We start from the raw sequence: 14,471 nt of genomic DNA, 5'->3' as shown, positions 1-14,471 counted from the left end.
GAGAGGGAGGGAAGACAGAGAAGCTGATACCAAAGGCTCAAGCAGAAACAAAATGCTTTGAAAATAATGATAGCAACATGTGTGCAAATTTGATTGATCCCATTGATGTAGGGATTTTTTTCAGAGCTGTAAGAGCATCGACAAAATTATTTTTTTTAAAGTACAAGTCAAAGAGTGTTCAACAACCTTCACTCATTCCAAGAACTTCTCTCTACTACCCCTCTCTACCAGTTGCCCTCTGGGGATGCTTCGTTTAAATATTTTCCTGCCTGGGCTCTTTCTTTACAGAAAAAGAAAGCAAGAAAACACCAAGAATTTTAAACACCTCGGTCTGTAATGGGATTACAGCATCTGTAAGGTGTACGAAATGATTTCATTGTTTCCTATAAACTGGCTCCTTCCTCACTAGAAAGGGCCTCCATCAAGATGTGGAAAGCAACTTTTTAAACAGCATGTATTAAATCTGACAAACATCTGGTCAATCAAATTTACAGCAATACAAAGGGTCCAATAAAGGTTTATTTCTTCTTGAAGAACAAATTTAAAGATTTTTTAAAAGGCTTTTATATATAAAAATAAAACTAGACCTGCATTTCTTGGCCCAGCCTGATTTCAAATGTTCTGTGCTTCGCCAAGACGTGGCCACAAAGGGTTTCGTTTCCTGAAGGCAGCAGCAAATGAGACATGGTGCTCCGGTTTGCAGGCCAACAGCTCTGCCACATCATGCTGCCCAAGGAAAAAGCACCCAGGATGGCCAAGTGATACACTGGGAGCAGTCAGTGTGTCTCAGTAGGGCCTAGGTCCATCTGGCGACAGAGAGTCCCTAGAAGATAAAGATCTTCCTCCTTTCAGAACTATTCCTCAATGTTGCTACCTCGTGTGTGTGTGTGTGTGTGTGTGTGTGTGTGTGTGTGTTTGCCCTCACGTGCTGGGGTTGGGATGGATATAGGACATGTGAGTGGACGAGAGACTATTTAAGGTTAGAAAAGGGAGAAGACAATGGAGAAGCATTGTGGAACTATATAAGTCTTCCTCCTTCATTGCTTCCTCTACGTCAATCCCATTGTTATCTATTAGGAACATGGTTAAGGACACACTTGAAGCTACTTGGAAGTCAGAACGAGTGGTGCTGCTGACAGTGAAACTGGAGCTTCCCTTCAAACCATGGTGATCAGGTTACAGAAAAGGATATTCACCCAGAATCCATATCTTTCTATCAACTGTATGCCATATGCCCATCGACTAACTCTGTGGCAACATGAGCTGTAATACAGTGCGGGGAATATTTTGAAAATATGAAATCATATGCTTTTTTCTCTTGCCTGGATTCTGATCAGCATTCATTAAATAAATGAGCTTCATTGCTTTGAGCTAAAGGTGGACAGGTAAAACGTCCTCTGGATAGAGGCCAGCCTGAGGTCTCCAAATTGATTAGACACAAAGTAAAGTAAATGTAGGATCTGAGCAAGGGAAAGTGAGGCACAAGGGTCTCGCATTCTCCTGTGGGGCAAAACTTTAGATAAATACTGGGAGCATTCATATGTTCTCCTTCCAGTACGGCTAGGCTTGCTCTTTCTCAGGTTGAGCAAAATCTCCTGAACTAAGACCTTAACTTTAAGCATGGTACCAAAAGGACAGGTTACCGCCAAAGCATGGCCTGCAAATGTTTGAAGGAGATGTCTAAAAATAGAGAGGAGAGCCAGGTTTCTCCTTTCAGTGCTATTGACATGGTGGTCAGATAACCTTCTGAGGTGAGGCTTGCCTTGTGTGTATTAGAGGGTATTTACCAGCATCCTTGGCCTCAGCCAAGAAGCCCTGGTGGCACAGTGGGCTGGTAAAAGGCAAGGTTGGCAATTCAAAGCCACTGGCAACTCCACCAGAGAAAGAGGAGGCTATCTACTATTGTTCAGATGGGAGGTAGTTAGTTTATTGTGCCAATCTGGCCAATAAACACATGTGGGATTAATTGCTGGGCAGAGAGATAAATGACTCGGCGAGCCTCGCCTTTCTTGTCTCTTGCTCTTTGATCATCGGACCAGTGTGTGGCTGCCTTGCTTGTTCTTTGCCTCAATTTTCAAGCTACACTACCTGTGGGACGCCTAACCCATGGACTGTGTCATTGTAATTTGAGGTTCCTTCAAGACCTGCTTCGCCACACCATTGGAATTTACATCTCTTGAGCTGGGGACTGTCAGACCCTGTCAATTGGCTGACTGTTGGTGACCTGCCTTGCTGTTTTCTGCCTGTGCCGGGATAGACTGAATTGCTCTACAGAGAAGTACCTGGCAGCCCTCAAGACTTGAAGGACTGCCAGTGTCTCACAACTGTGTGACGGGAGTGATTTGTACTGAGCCATTTGTACTGCTTTATAATTTAATTAACTGTTTATTTCTTATGTTTATCTATCTATCTATCTATCTATCTGTATCAATATATAAAAGAATTAGCATTCTGGTTTTGTTTCTCTAGAGAACCCTGTCTAACACAGATGGACAGGCTCAGAAACCCTACTGTGGGCTGCTGGGAGTTGGGATTGACCCAGTGGCAAGTGAGTTTGGTTTTTATTTCTACCCATTCACACACTGCCAGTGTTCCCTGGGCATGAATAAAACCTTCCCCAGTTGAAAACCACTGGCAGAAAGGTAGCGCCCTACTTCTCAAGGTCAAATCGTAGGCCATCAAGGAGGCACAGAGGCCTCCGCAGAGGAAGATGGGCAACTGCTGGAAGAGTCGAGGGATTAAAAAGATGCCACACATTGAAGGAACCAGAAGGAACTGCCAGGCCAACACAGAAATCAAAGAGATTAACCAGAACCAGCCAGATCAGGGTTTTACTCTACCAGTGCTGAACACTAGCAGTCTGACAAATCCTTATGAAAACAGTAGACTACAGAGCAGTGTGCACACTGGGATGCGCTCTCATTTTTGCTGCAAGTGAGATGGTATGTATAGTTCCCCTGTACCCAGAGGCTACTAAGATAAAGAAGGTATGGGTGGGACTAGATGTGAAAAGAGAGTTTGAATCTTTCATTAGCCCAACACTTTTTCAAAACAGAATTAATACAGGCCAAGGAGACTGTTTTGAAGAGATGCCATGATCTTTCGCTGAAAAGTTTCTGCTATCTTCAATTAGCAAGGGTTGAATAAAATGAGACCAGGTATAATTAGAGCGAGAGCAGGTGTTCAGGACCTATGATTATTTTTCTAGCTTCTCTTCTGCTCCCATTCAGGTTCTAGGTTAGCTCTCTCTCTGGTTACTCCTGAGCCTGGCCCTCCAGAACTACTTTCGGGGCTCTTCTAGCTTTGAATGTCACTATTTCCAAAAGATTCTGGTACTTTGATGATCAACTGTCAATTTTTCTGGACTTGTAAGAGAAACACTAAAGGGTAACTATTTCCATGCTTTCCTGCTAAGACACTCACCTCTAGCCACGTGTGGTTATTTGAACTTAAATGAAAGAAGGTTAAAAACTCAGCTCCTTTGTCACATTTGCCACATCTCAAGCACCCAATATCCATAAGTAACTACCATATCATCAAGAAGCCCAGATTGGAATATTTCCATCCTTGTAGAAAGCTCTACTGGACCGTGCTGGCATCAAGCTCATAGCAGCCAACGTAAAGAAAAAGCATAACTTGCTGGAGTACACAACTCATTCTCCTCATCACCCTTGTGATTTTTCGGCAATCAGCTTGTACCATGAAGTAGCCACCTCTTTTATGTTTAGCTGCATCTAAAACATTCTAGCACAGGACTTGGGAGTCTAGCCTTGCCTTACTGCCTGTGACAATTATCCTTTTACATCTCACAAGGTCCCTATGCTCCTCCTTGAGAGTCACAGCAGTAAGAATCATGCCCATCACACAAGCAAAAGAGGAAATAATCATCCTCCCCATACACACTCACACAGAGTGATTGGTACCCACACTTAATTCCCTACACTGGGGGTGGGAAGGGGAAGCAGCTGGCCTTGGGCTGTATAAGGTCCATGACTTCTTCAATACCAGCTAACATCACAAGCCTCAACAAAGAAAAGCCATTGTAGCCATCATATTGGGACAGGTAAATTAAATGTTTGACTAAATATAGCAGGCTAATTTTTAAGTTGGTAATTTTGTATGGCCCAAGAATGATGTTAAATATCCCAAAGTAGAAAGAAAATGTTTTGAAAATTATGATGGCAACATATGTACAAATGTGCATGACACAACATATGGATGTATGGATTGGGACAAGAGCTGTAAGAGGCCCCAATAAAATGATTTTTAAAAATAAAGGTTTCTCATCCCTGCTCTGAACCATGTGTACTTACTAGAAGCTGTTTCTGCCTCCCCCATAACACCTTGGGCATCCTAGAAGTAACCAGCAGAAACTCCCATGTACATTCCTTATGACACCATCAAGCAGAAGGAATGCCTTAGCCAGGACTGAAGTGCTGGGAAATTAACAGCAAGGAATGACTCTTGAGCAAGAAGGTATAACAGATGTAGATAAACACCCGAAACTTCTCATCCTTTAGTAGGCTCATTCCAATGGGTTCTCTAATAGGATCCCCAACAGGAAGCTGCTCTAGTTGTCTACACTGTTAACCTGCCTTACTCCATCCCTCATTAAACTACTTGCTTCAAATATTTGCTCTGAGATTTCTTTTCGGGTAACTCAAACTAAGACACCATGAAAGATACGGCAGCCACCTCCCTCTCCCAGGATCTTGACACACATAGAATATAGAAACTAAACCTCCCATACACCATGTTTTAAAGTTTCCCAGTACCCTCTAGACCTATGAAGCAGAGGGTCAGTCTTCTTACCATAGACTGAGGGACTACTAAGTCCCTCTTTTCAAGAAAGAATAAATGCAGACTGGCTCCCAGAGTATAGTCTGTCTCATAGTCTGTCTCAATCCTGTGTCCCACTTGGGCTCTTTCAGAATAACCAGAGACATACCAACCCCAGACTCATTGCCATCCTAGCAATGTCACTGTTAGGGTAGATGTGTCCCCATACCATCTTTCTCCCAAGAGAGTGGTTGGTGGGTTAGAACCTTTGACCTTTTAGTTAACCACCAAGCACTTTAAGTACTGTACCACTAGAGCACATTCAGAGAACTACAATCGGTCTGACTTCTGAAGATCAACTAGACAGATCAGTATCTAGTTACAGAGGTGGATTCTTCTGCTGGGCTAAAGTGGAAAGAAGGCAGCCATGAAACACATTGCTGTTTCTCTGACTCCTTAATAAAAATGTTGATGTCCTGATGTCATTGAGTCAATTCTAACTCCTGGCCCCCTGCTGTGCATCAGCGTAGAAAAGCACTCCACAGGGTTTTAAATCGTTGGGTTTAAAAAAAAAAAAGGATCGCCATGCCTTTCTCCTGAGGCACCTTGATGTGAACTTGAACCGCCAGCATTCTGATGAGCAACCGAACATGTTCGTTGAGTGCATCACTCAGGGACTCCTGAAAGAGCTTTGCTTGCTGATAAAGGCAGAGGAGTGAATGTGCAGGAGGAAAATTGGAACAGTGGCTGCATGGCAGCAAACGATTTCCATTTGTGGCTTTTCTACAGATCACATCCCATGACAACAAAGAAGACGTGGTCAGTCATCTTTGTAAAACAAAGCTGTACCCCCTCCTCCCCCACCACACACAAAAATGCATCTCAGTCGACAGTTGACTGGTCTCACATAAAAATCTGGTACGCCACAAAAACATAAGGAATCCAGTAGCTCCCTTTAAGAGGCTTGACTCGTGCAAGTTGAAGAGCGCCCATGAGTACCCTGAGGCACCCGAGTCCACATGGTTCCTGTCTATTGCTGAAAGTTGGCATCAGGTTCCTAATTGTACGCTTCCCAAGAGGCCCACTCCAGGCAGCACTGAAAGGAACTTGGGCTTTGTTCATGTTAATGAGGCTCTTTATTAGCCCAACAAGACAGGAAAAACTCCAAAGCCTGAGTCTCCAGCTCACTTTTTTTTTTTTAAACGGAGAAAGTAAGCATCAGTTAGTAGGACGCTCCGGGAAAAGCTCCCTGGCCATTGTTTTTACCCCAAGAGAAGAAGGAAGGCAGAGGCATTGCAAGGGACAAGGGATGAACTCTGTAGAAGACTCGAGCAAGACCCTAGATGCTCTCCATGGGTGTCCCGATGGTCCTGTCCACGGCCTGGAAGTGGAACTTTCCATACCTGGGAGAGGAAACGCAGCCAAGGAAGAACGAATACTTGAAAATTAATAATGTCAGTCTGTCTTCATCTATCAAGCTAATTTGAAAGGGCTTTAATTTTCTTAAAGGATAAAAAAAGGTTTCTTTGCTAGATTAAACATGAAATTGTCATTCATATATTGTTTATAAGGTAGTCATCGTTTCGCTCTATATTTTTTTGTTTTTGATTTTGTATACTAGTTAGCTGTGAAAAGTTGTCTGCGTTTATCACAAGGAATAAAGAGAGAAACGTCCTTAACTGTCAGTTTTAATAAGAGGAGTCAACATGCCTCTATTCAGGTTAAATATTGTCCTGTCACATTTCAATAGAGTCAACAGCTTTTTTTTTTTTTTTTTAAGAAAAGTCAGAAGCACTGTGTATGCAAAAAAAAAAAACCCTTCCCTGTCATAGAATGTCAAAGCCCTTCTTTATCTTGGGGAGGGGCGTGGAGGTAGGACAGAAAACTCTTTTGTAAATTGTGAAAAATTACCACTCATAATTGGCGCTGACATAAAAAGGGTTTTTGTGTGTGTGTATGTGTGTTAGAAAAACAAAGACAATCTCTAATTTAATAATCACCTGCAAAGCGTTATTGTGATGGGAACAAAAAACACACAATCAAAGTCAAAGTCATCTCTTTAAACTAACTATAGTGTTTTTAAGCAACCACTGCACTTTATAGCAGCTCGTACCCATAAACCAATGGTGTTGGGGTGGGGGGAAGTGGGGGAACGCTACTCTGAAGTCCTCAAGGAAAGTTTCTGAAGTAACGAGTGACAAGCTACAATCAGAAAATGCAAATGGAGCATTATGTCCAAAATACAACCAAACAAGATTTCTTTTTTAACCCCAGTCACATTCCTGCCAACAGGCAGCATTTGGGCTTACATTGCAAAAGAGGAGAATTTTTCTTCAGAAGGGTTACAGACACATTTTGGAGAGATGGGCTAGAGAGAGTTGGGCATGTATCGAAATCTCGCGGGATAAAGTCATTTTTTTGCTGTTTCAAGTGTCTGTGGATTTGTTAACATTGTGGGCCCTAGTGGGACTTTTCAGTATTTTTATTTGTAGCAAGAGCTATAATTTTAGAAATGATTCTCACTCTGAATGAAAACACTTCCATTCAATAGCCATCGCTACCGATGACTTCAGTGTAAAAAAAAAAAAAAGGAACCGCTTTCTAGACTGATTAATATTCAGAATACTCTCAAGGACCATCAACGCACAAATGGGGATCGACTCTCCTGAGAATAGCAAGTGAGCTGGGCTCAGAATTTCAACATTTAGCTCCAAGCCTGGTAACTGAGAAAAGAATATTCTTCGCTGGATTTCACCAAGACTGACTGATTGCCCAGGAGGATGTGCTTGCTAGCAAACGATGACATAGGCGATGTTTGCTTTACAGTCTTTACATTAGCCGTGAAATCTCACACTAATAACCCAAACGCAAGTTATTTTGAGTAGGGTGACTATGCACTTTTAACTTTCCCAGGAAAATTCCAGGTTGTTCATGTTATCCTGTTTTAGTATTTGTCGTGGTCTTTTTATCAATAAAGTATCATTAGTTACATTACAAATAACCCAGGGTGGACTTAGAAGTAAGTGAAGTACTCCCAACTTTTGCCACAGTGGTACTTCTGCATGTGTAGTAACAGAATTCTCATATAAACACATGGCTAAATCTGAAAGGTGATTAGTGTTGGCTTGTCTCTCTGGTCCAGATCGATTCTAGGGGCAATTAAGGCTTCTCTTTTGAGGAGAGTTGGAAGGACAGACACCCACTGATAAAGTGAGTATGTGGGGTTACTTATTGCTGGCCTTTGGTGATGGTTGTTTTCAGGTACCAATGAGTTGGTTCAGGTGGACATGGGGTGGGTCACCTATGGGCACCAGATTGCCTGTGCACCAGAACACAACACTGCCCCGTCCTACATCATCCTCACAACTGTTGTGTTGTAGTCACTGTGTCAATCCCTCTCCTTGCGGCTCTTCCTCTTTTGTCAATGCCCTCTACTTTACCAAGCATGATGCCCCTTTTCAGGGACTGGTCTCTCCTTATAACATGTCCAAAGCATGAGAGATGAAGTCTCACTATCCTTGCCCCTAGGGAGAATTCAGGCTGTAAGTCTCCCAAGACAGATCTGCTTGTCCTTTTAGCAGTCCGTGGTATTTGCTATATTCTTCATCAGCACCATAATTCAAATGCTTCTTTTTCCTTCTCTTTTCACTATCCAATTTTCACAGGCATATGAGGTGACTGAAAAATACCATGATGCACGTTGGTCCTTGAAGCGACATCCTGGCTCTTCAACACTTTAAGGAGATCTTGTCTGGCAGGTGTATCCAGGACAAAGCATCATGCCATTTCTTGAGTGCTGCTTCCACGAGCTTTGATTGTGGATCCAAGGAAAAGGAAATCTTTGACAACTTCCATCCTTTCCCTGTTTATCATATTACTGACTAGTCAAGTCATGGGAATTTGGGTGTTCTTTATGCAGAGTTGTAATCTTTATGAAATCTTTGAATTTCATCTGGAAGTACTTCACGTCTTCCTTACTTTCCGCAAGCAAGGTTGTGTTGCTGCATATCACAGGTTGTTAATAAAGCCTGCTTCCAAACCTGATGCCTAGTTCTTCCTCATATAGTCTAACTTTTCCGCTGCTTGCTCGGCAGACAGATTGAATAAGTAGGGTGCATAACTATGGTGAAGCCCTTGTGCACACCTATCTTGATTTTAAGCCAGGCAATATTTCCTTTGTTCTGTAGGTTCTCAACCTCCCTTAGGCTGCAGCCCTTTCTTACAGTTCCTCATATTGGCGTGACCCCACAACCATAACATTATTTTCGTTGCTATTTCATCACTGTAATTTTGCTACTGTTATGTATCAGGTGACCCCTGTGAAAGGGTCGTTTGACCCCTAAAGGGGTCACGACCCACAAGTTGAGAACTGCTGTGTTAGAACAGCTGCCCATTGGTCCAAGTAGAGGTTTCACATGAACACCATGAAATCGTCTACAACTCCCATTCTTCTCAATGCTATCCATAGTTTGTACGATCCACAGTCTAATGCCTTTGCAAAGTCAATAAAACACAGAAATATTTTTTCCCTATGAAAATCTGCTTTCAGCCACGATCCATCTGATGTGAGCAGTTATGTTCCTCTTTCCACTTCCTCTTCTGAATCCAGCTCGGATTCTTCTCAGCTCTCTGTCGATCTACTGCAACCACCATTGTTGAATGATCTTCAGGAAAATTGTATTTGCATGTGATATTGATGAATGATAGTGATCTTGGTGACACCTTATTCATCACCAAGAAGTAACATTCCTAAAAAGATTATTTCTCCAATGTGTAAAGACTCCATTACACATCAGCAGACCCAGAAACCTCCCGTATTGATTCATGTCATCAACAGTGTCAAATCAAGAAAACAAGAACTATCATTCTCAGGATCCCCTTCCTTGTATGGGTTCCAGTGAGCACTTTCTATAAGCAAGATTTGAAGGCAGAATGAAACAGTAACTTTCTCCTCTGCCCCTCCCCCCATTAATGTTCTGAATATTGGTATATCTTGGTTGGTACCAAGCACGGTGGCAGTTTACAAACATAGCTGGGAATCTGCACACCCAGTTGCTATGCAGCGTCACGGGGATCTGCAGCTCCTCCAGCTCCTGTGGATCTGCGTTCTTGGCACAGATCTGTCGTGAAGGGCATTATTTTCTCTTCTCAGTCTCCCTTGGCTGAGGTTAGAAGGGGCCAGAGACAGATAGGGGTCGCTGCTCGCACTCAGGGTTTCAGTCATCCTCTTCGACTTCTAGTTCATGCTTGCCCTGGTCTACTTCCAGTTTCCATCCTAACTGCTGATCTTACCAAAACAGTTTCCGATTCAACACTGGATGCAGAGGCCTGCATGGGCCGTTATGAGCTCTCCTAAATGTGTAAAGTATAAACCTTGTAACCAATTCCTTACTCGAATCACCTATGATGGTTCTGATTCTTAGATTGAGCCTTGATATGTCATCCCAATTTCTCAAATCCAGGTGGTTCCTGAGTTTGATTTTATAAGCCACCTGCCAGATGTAAACCTTACATTTCATAGCCACTTTGATGTTTATGAAATCACTCTCCAATGATGTCTGACAAACTGGAATAAAAGCCACTACAGGAAACAGGGAGAGAGAAAGCTGGAAACACACCGGCTTTCTTCTTCAGAAACAGGGAACACCATCCTTCCATGGAGAGTAAAGAGGTTTTCGGATGACTTCATCATGGACCAAAAGGAAGGGCCTCAGGCTCCCGCACAGGGAGCAAATCCGTTAGATGCCCTTTCATTTGTCTTCATTACAGGACTTTTCACCTCATTTCACTCTTGCACACCTTATCAGCCCTTTCACTCAGTTAAGGATGCATTCTGGCACAATAGGAACACAGGTATCCATCGTTAGCAGGGACCAGACCCAAACAGGGTGTCTTTGCCATTCTTACAAAATAATGTGAGTTGGGACTTATATGAGATGGAAGATCTGCACCAAAGATGCTTTTCTTATTTTCAGTTCTGCTCCATTCTTAAAACATGGTGGCAGTGGAAGCATGGGGGGAGTTAGGCGATTAATAGGGAAGTCTGGGCAGGTAGATTAATGCATACAGCGAAGGCTATTTCCCCCCCTGCGGTATCAGTCACTCCAGTTTAGATATTGTTTAGATGTTTGACAAACAAGCAAAAAATGACAAAGAAAAACACTTTAACTTGGTCCTAAGCCCCTCATATCTATCGTCATTCCTGGTGGAATTAAAACAGATATCACCATTCAGATTCTCAATTGCCCTGAAGTTATTTAAATGGCTGAGCATTTTGCCAGTATGAGGTGTAAAATCAATGACACTTATAAAGATTAGCAATTAAAAGTGTTTATCCGGAAACTGAAGTCCATACAAAGGCTACTCAAAGCTTCAAGTCAAGGGTCCTGACTGTGAAGGCCCCCATACACTTGGCCCTTTTTCGTTATTTTCATTTACCTCAGGAAAAAATGGGAGGGGGGTGATTCCCACAAAGCTGGCATTATACAATAAAGTTTCAGGAACACAGGAGCTATTTAATCATTTTTTAGGTTACCCTGGCTTTTCTGCAGTCTCTCCTTCCCGTGGTTTTGTTCTTGCACTGCTCATTAGCACCTCCCCGAGAGAGTGGGCAGGAGAAGGCAGAAAGAGATAACACTCAAATCAGACAATTTTATCAGTCAGCCTGTCAACAAGTTGAATATATTGAGAGCCCAGGGGGTGCAGACGTACTTTTTAGCAGCTCTGATAAAAGGTTTGCTGAGGGAGGAGGTCAAAACTAATGGCAACATTGAGATTTTGGGAGATTATCAAGGGATTTGATTGATTTCTGCCCTCCACATCTCCATTAACGTAATCAAAAGTGGGGTGAAAGTAATTAAGCATCTGTAAAACTTTCTAAAAAGAAGACACTCGTGGACAAATCTATCACTTTTATCCTGGTGAGTTTGGGGACCGATTGAGCAGTTCACACTGAAAACAAATCAATCCATTTGCTTGGCTTTTCCTAGACTCTTAAAGTTGCACCATAAGGAAAATATAAAGGCCACAACACCAAGTCCTCCAGCTGTCCAACAAGGCTCTCCTTTGAGCTTAGAAAGAGGTATGGAGAGGATAATCCCGGTGAAGCGAGATCACTGCCGCCAAAAACCAGTCAAAGCTTGACAAGAGGGGGAATGAATGAGTTAGCCACAGGCAAGGCAAAAGGTGTGTCTCTGATCTGGATACCCACTGGACTTCACTGTCTGCACAGAGATATTACTCTTTATGAGCCAAGTAGCCTCCTGACATGAGGTTTGCTAGTTTGAAGGTTGAAGGAAAAAGAAGCAATGGGTCTGTTCTAACTCAGCGGCTAGAACATTGTTTTCAGCCTAAATTTGCAAGGCATCAGAAAAAATGAAGCTCTGCAGTGTCACAGTCCCAAACATAACACAAAAGCAGTGGGTGTGGGCTCAATACCACTAGGGTTTGGTCAGCCTTGGGGCTCTGGAGAGTTCGGGGGACCCTGTAAGGTTGAGAGTGCCAATCCTGAGTCTGTTTGCACTCAAAGCTATTCATCCTCTTTCTCTTGCTAAGCACTGTCATATGGGAGGCTCAACGTGTAGGCTGCGTTTTCTAGTCTCCCATGTCATCCGGCTTCCTGCTGGGAGTCAGACAGGAGGGTACACTGGTGGGAAATTTGAAGATGAAAGGGAGAGAAAAGTCAAGGTATTCCCCCCTCCCACTTCTCTTCAAGGTCCAGCTCCAGAAATGTCTCCTCTGTAACTCTAGCTCCCATCAGCCAAGCCTTCTGTGGTTCCAACTACCATTGGCTGCAAGTACCAATAACATGACCCCCTTCTACAGCCAAGGAGGGGAAGTGGCTTCCTGCTGTTGCTAATCTTGCCTTGCTTCCTTGTTCTACCTGCTTCTCAGCCTCTCTGACACCTGGACAACAAAACCCATGCACTTGATTTACTACCACTGAAGTAACAAAATGGTCCTTGCGAAAATTTCCAGTTAGACTCTAATGTACTAGGACAATGCATTTTCTATGTTACTCTCTATCTTGATAACTGACTCAGTAGCTGGAATCTACTTTTCATGATCTCATCTTGCTTTAGGCCTGAGTGTCTCATCCCTAGCCCCACTGACATTTCAGCTGGGATCATCCTTTTACCTTGTTGTCTATAGGGCGCTAGCACGCACAGTGTAGATTTTGTTTGATCACATCCCTGGTCTCTAGAATAGAAGAGAATATCTTCATTCACAGCATGTCTCCAGACATGGTGAAATTCCCCACTACTTAAACTCCAGCTGAGAACTGATGCTTTAGGTTAGGGCATGATATGGTGCCCACAGAGGTTGCTGATGCCCCCATGACTGGTGGTGAATCTCACAGAGGTTAGAAGACATGGAAGACAAGGGCTTTGTCAAGAGGCTCTTGTTGGCCTCTCTCCCCCGTATATTGACTGCCAGAATTTCTCCAGTGGGGGTGTTGGAAAGTAACATGTCACCTCATGTTGACTCTGAAGGCTTAAGAATCATCTCCATTTCCCACTGGGAAGACCAGCCAGCTCAGACCAGTTTGCACCCCGTGTGGTGCAAACAATGAATGCGCTCACTGTTAACCACAAGGCTGGAGGGGGAGGGTCCCCCCAGAAACCCCCTGAACAGTGATCTACTTGTGAAAAAATACCCCTTGAAGACTGTGCAGCCCAGCACTGTTCAGACTCACACGAGGTCCCATGGTTTGATTTAGGCTGGGTTGGAGTATAGAAAAGGCAAAGGGGTCTCACCATTTCTCCTCCTGAAGGCCAGTTTTGGAAATGTAGCGAATGGAGCCTCAGTCCAAAGACAAGTAAAGCTTTTCTCCACAATAAGCTCTTGTGCTCCAGCATTGCCCATCTACATTCCTATGTGCAAACCAGCTGATTTTGGGTGCCTGGCCCTTGCACTCTGGGTGACAATCTGAGTTTCTTTCTCCCAGTCGCATAGGGGGACCTTGCTATCCAATTGTGCTGTCAGGAGCCGCTTAAAGGTATCGCTGGCACCATAAGCACAGTGTGCCATCCTGGTTCCTTGAAGCCTGGAGGTAGTGCTGTAACTTAATTAAATGTCAACCCCCAGGTATTATATTTCAAATGCAAATAACTTTGGTAATGTAATATTGTGGCTGAGATTTTAAACTCAAGGAAATCGAGAAAATCAAGTTAGGGTCGCTCCTAGAATTAACATTCCTCCACACATTCCTTGGGCACTTGGCTTGCTTTGTGTTACTTAAAAAAAAAGAAAAGAAAAAAGAATCAAATCCAGTGCCATCAAGTCGATTCCAATCACAGTGACCAACGGCTGTCAAATGCACCCCCAAATGCCTGCATATTTGCTGGGCAGGTGGGGGAGGCCTGACTCTCGGAAGGTTCCAATCCTCCATTACAATAATATCCTTAGAGTCGGACTTCAGATTTTTCAGCAGGGGCTGATAAGCAGAGCTAAGAATGACAGATGGGGGAGTTTTATTTGATCCTCCGATCCACGTCTGTCTAATTGTGGTGTGTCTCTCTTAAGCTTCCCACGCCATAAAAAGAAAATGATTGCCAAGTGCTTCCTTCATCAAGATGCTGTATAGATGAGTGTGGTTGTCATCTGAGCGGGCTTTGAATGCTTCTCGGCCTCCTCCAAGGAAGAAAAAAGCAGACTAGAAATGCAAACTCCTTTCAAGGTTACCTTACTAT

This window comes from Echinops telfairi, unplaced genomic scaffold (genome assembly GCF_000313985.2).
Source record: "Echinops telfairi isolate 266 unplaced genomic scaffold, ASM31398v2 ScPeMD7_2291;HRSCAF=2852, whole genome shotgun sequence".
Taxonomy (NCBI): domain Eukaryota; kingdom Metazoa; phylum Chordata; class Mammalia; order Afrosoricida; family Tenrecidae; genus Echinops; species Echinops telfairi.
Note: the sequence above shows the minus strand (reverse complement) of the source record.